Raw genomic sequence first — 5,215 nt, 5'->3', positions numbered from 1 at the left:
GTCTTGGGCTTTGGTCTTTATTGCGTCCCTGGTTTCTGACGTTACCTTTTTATAAACAGACGCAGTGACAGAGATGCGTGCGCTGAATCCCTGTGGGCTTGCCAGCAGCAGCATCAGGCTCTGACTCCCCAGCCCTCCTTCCTCCTTAAAGCAAATCTTTGACATGTTTAAATTTCATGCCTCAAATGCTTCAGTGAGTATCTGTAAGAGATCAGGGCTTTTTCTGATCACGTCTAACTAAACGGACAAGGATTCCTCATAACCGATCTCCCGTTGTGTCAGAAACGCCTTCTGAAGCCTGGGATCCAAACAAGATCCATTTAACTCAGTTTAGTTGAGAGGTTTCTTGAATCCTAACCTCCTCCCACGTGACACCCACACGCACACTTGATGACATTTTATTTATTGAAGAAACTGGGTCATTTGTCCTATAGAAATTCTCGCTTCCGTGTTTTGGGCTTGTTGGATCTTGTGGTTTCATCTAACCTGTTTTCTCCAGCCTCTGTATGTGATCCTATAAGCGGGTAAATAGTCTGGAGGCTTGGTTTTGAGTTCAGTTTTGGGGAGATGAGGGCTTCCTGCTCCTATTTCAGCTCTGCCCCCTCACTCCTGGACACGTACAGTGTGTGACTGCTAGCTACTTCCCTGTATTCAAGACTTTCCTTCTGTACAGTTTCTCACTTGGCTAGAGTTCAGAATATTTTGCGTGGGTAGACTGACCATATTTTAGCCCGGCTCAGACAAATGCTGGAAAAGGAATACGGCAAGGGCCCTCCCTGCACTGTGGCTGTGAAATGTCAAGAGGGTAAGAGAGCCTAACTTCCCGGCGACTGCACCCTCTCCTTGGACAGAAGAGGAGCCTGAGGTCCGAGAAGGCCACGTGCGTCCCCAAGGCCAGACAGCTCTGCCGGGCATTAGAGGGAGCGGCTGGGTCTCCTGTTTCAGTCTGCGCTCCTCAGGGTCAGAGAGAAGTGCAGCGTCTCGGGCGCGTTTTCAGACTTGGCAAGACGTGAGTCTGCTCCTTGCTCAGCACTGGGCAGGCTGTGGTGCCCCGGGGGTGGACGTCTGTGCCAGTGTCTGGGGTGGCGATCAGTTGTATGGCCATTCACTGAGACTCTGCATATCAGCTTTTTAAAATATATATATGCTTAGATTTTTGTTTTTAATTGAATGTGGGCTTGTTGAATTTGTTTTTGTTTTTTGAATTTGCTGCAATACTGTTTTGGTTTTTTGGCCTTGAGGCATGTGGGATCATGGCTCCCTGACCAGGGTTTGAATCCACACACCCTGCACGGAAGTCCAGTTCAGTCACTCAGTTGTGTCTGACTTTTTGCCACCCCATGGACTGCAACACAGCAGGCCTCCCTATCCTTCACCAACTCCTGGAGTTTACTCAAACTTAACGTCCATTGAGTGAGTGATGCCATCCAACCATCTCATCCTCTGTCATCCCCTTCTCCTGCCCTCAATCTTTTCCAGCATCAGGGTCTTCAGTGAGTCAGCTCTTCCCATCAGGTGGCCAAAGTATTGGAGTTTCAGCTTCAGCATCAGTCCTTAAAATGAATATTCAGGACTGATTTCCTTTGGATGAACTGGTTGGATCTCCTTGCAGTCCAAGGAACTCTCAAGTGTCTTCTCCAACACCACTATTCAAAAGCATCAATTCTTCGGCGCTCAGCTTTCTTCACAGTCTTAACTCTCACATCCATACACGACTACTGGAAAAACCATAGCTTTGACTAGACAGACCTTTGTTGGCAAAGTAACATCTCTGCTTTTTAATATGCTGTCTAGGTTGGTCATAGCTTTTCTTCCAAGGACCAAGAGTCTTTTAATTTCATGGCTGCAGTCACCATCTGCAGTGATTCTGGAGCCAAGAGAAAAATAAAGTCTGACACTGTTTCCACTGTTTCCCCATCTTATTTCCCATGAAGTGATGGGACCGGATGCCATGATCTTCATTTTCTGAATGTTGAGCTTTAAGCCAACTTTTTCACTCTCCTCTTTCACTTTCAAGAGGCTTTTTAGCTCCTCTTCACTTTCTGCCATAAGGGCGGTGTCATCTGCATATCTGAGGTGATTGATATTTCTCCCAGCAATCTTGATTCCAGCTTGTGTTTCTTCCAGTCCAGCGTTTCTCATGATGTACTCTGCATAGAAGTTAAAAAGGCAGAGTGACAATATATAGCCTTGATGTACTCCTTTTCCTATTTGGAACCAGTCTGTTGTTCCATGTCCAGTTCTAACTGTTGCTTCCTGGCCTGCATACAGATTTCTCAAGAGGCAGGTTAGGTGGTCTGGTATTCCCATCTCTTTCAGAATTTTCCACAGTTTATTGTGATCCACACAGTCAAAGGCTTGGGCATAGTCAATAAAGTAGAAATAGATGTTTTTCTGGAACTCTTGCTTTTTCCATGATCCAGCGGATGTTGGCAATTTGATCTCTGGTTCCTCTGCCTTTTCTAAAACCAGCTTGAACATCAGGGAGTTCACGGTTCACGTATTGCTGAAGCCTGGCTTGGAGAATTTTGAGCATTACTTTACTAGCATGTGAGATGAGTGCAATTGTGTGGTAGTTTGAGCATTCTTTGGCATTGCCTTTCTTTGGGATTGGAATGAAAACGGACCTTTTCCAGTCCTGTGGCCACTGATGAGTTTTCCACATTTGCTGGCATATTGACTGCAGCACTTTGACAGCATCATCTTTCAGGATTTGAAATAGCTCCACTGGAATTCCATCACCTCCACTAGCTTTGTTCGTAGTGATACTTTCTAAGGCCCACTTGACTTCACATTCCAAGATGTCTGGCTCTAGATTAGTGATCACACCATCGTGATTATCTTGGTTGTGAAGATCCTTTTTGTACTGTTCTGTGTATTCTTGCCACCTCTTCTTAATATCTTCTGCTTCTGTTAGGTCCATATCACTTCTGTCCTTTATTGGGCCCATCTTTGCATGAAATGTTCCCTTGGTATCTCTAATTTTCTTGAAGAGATCTCTAGTCTTTCCCATTCTATTGTTTTCCTCTATTTCTTTGCATTGATCGCTGAAGAAGGCTTTCTTATCTCTCCTTGCTATTCTTTGGAACTCTGCATTCAGATGCTTATATCTTTCCTTTTCTCCTTTGCTTTTCGCTTCTCTTCTTTTCACAGCTATTTGTAAGGCCTCCCCAGACAGCCATTTTGCTTTTTTGCATTTCTTTTCCATGGGGATGGTCTTGATCCCTGTCTCCTGTACAACGTCACGAACCTCATTCCATAGTTCATCGGGCATTCTATCTATCAGATCTAGGCCCTTAAATCTATTTCTCACTCCCACTATATAATCATAAGAGATTTGACTTAGGTCATACCTGAATGGTCTAGCGGTTTTCCCTGCTTTCTTCAATTTGAGTCTGAGTTTGGTAATAAGGAGTTCATGATCTGAGCCACAGTCAGCTCCTGGTCTTGTTTTTGTTGACTGTATAGAGCTTCTCCATCTTTTTCTGCAGAGAATATAATCAATCTGATTTCGGTGTTGACCGTCTGGTGATGTCCATGTGTAGAGTCTTCTCTTGTGTTGTTGGAAGAGGGTGTTTGCTATGACCAGTGCATTTTCTTGGCAAAACTCTATTAGTCTTTGCCCTGCTTCATTCCACATTCCAAGGCCAAATTTGCCTGTTACTCCAGGTGTTTCTTGACTTCCTGCTTTTGTATTCCAGTCCCCTATAATGAAAAGGACATCTTTTGGGGGTGTTAGTTCTAAAAGGTCTTGTAGGTCTTCATAGAACCGTTCAACTTCAGTTTCTTCAGCGTTACTGGTCGGGGCATAGACTTGGATAACTGTGATATTGAATGGTTTGCCTTGGAAACGAACAGAGATCATTCTGTCATTTTTGAGATTGCATCCAAGTACTGCATTTTGGACTCTTTTGTTGACCATGATGGCTACTCCATTTCTTCTAAGGGATTCCTGCCCACAGAACTAGATATAATGGTCATCTGAGTTAAATTCACCCATTCCAGTCCATTTTAGTTCGCTGATTCCTAGAATGTCGACGTTCACTCTTGCCATCTCCTGTTTGACCACTTCCAATTTGCCTTGATTCATGGACCTGACATTCCAGGTTCCTATGCAATATTGCTCTTTATAGCATCGGACCTTGCTTCTATCACCAGTCACATCCACAGCGGGGTATTGTTTTTGCTTTGGCTCCATCCCTTCATTCTTTCTGGAGTTATTTCTCCACTGATCTCCAGTAGCATACTGGGCACCTACTGACCTGGGGAGTTCCTCTTTCAGTGTCCTATCATTTTGCCTTTTCATACTGTTCATGGGGTTCTCAAGGCACGAATACTGAAGTGGTTTGCCATTCCCTTCTCCAGTGGACCACATTCTGTCAGACCTCTCCACCATGACCGCCCTTCTTGGGTGGCTCCGCAGGCATGGCTTGGTTTCATTGAGTTAGACAAGCCTGTGGTCCTAGTTTGATCAGATTGCGGCTCACTAAGCGCGGCCGAGAGGAGCTACCCTGCGTCCAAGGTCAGGGGCGCCGGGAGGCGCCACCCGGGGAGCGGTGGCTCTGCAGGCGCTGGAGGGCCGAGAGGAGCCATCCCACGTTGAATGGGACATACTTGTGTGAAAAGATTTCCAACCTCTTGAGTTTGTGAAAAGTCGTACCTGAGAAGGAAAAAAAAAATCACATTTCTTTTCTGTGGTTTCGCCTTGTCACTGAAATTTCATCGTGACCTTTGTACACACATCAAACTGCCGCATGTCTGTGGTCCCACAGGCTGCAGTGGGCAGAGCCGTCTGGCATGGCCCCAGCCTCCTGTCCCGCAGGCTCGGGAGTAGGAGGAGAAAGCTGAGGGCCTCCGGAGTACACCAGGTGACTCAACTCAAAAGAGCGAGAAGTCAGCTAAGGCTCCTAGACACTATTTGGAATTCGGAGGGACCAAAAAGAGCCTCAAAAGGGCAGCAGGGATCCCATCACACGCTCGCTCGGTTGTGGTCGTGTCCGAGTCTGTGACCCTGTGGACCGTAGCCTGCCAGGCTCCTCTGTCCATGGAATTTTCCAGGCAGGAACACGAGTGGGTTGCCGTTTCCTACTCCAGGGGATCTTAGGACCCGGGGATGGAAGCCGCGCCCTTGCACTGGCAGGCGGATTCTCAACCGCAGAGCCACCTGGGAAGCCCGAAAACAGTGGGCAGCCTCCTTGCAGAGGCGACCAAAGAG

The sequence above is a fragment of the Ovis canadensis genome, chromosome 13, assembly GCF_042477335.2.
Source record: "Ovis canadensis isolate MfBH-ARS-UI-01 breed Bighorn chromosome 13, ARS-UI_OviCan_v2, whole genome shotgun sequence".
Lineage (NCBI taxonomy): Eukaryota > Metazoa > Chordata > Mammalia > Artiodactyla > Bovidae > Ovis > Ovis canadensis.
Note: the sequence above shows the minus strand (reverse complement) of the source record.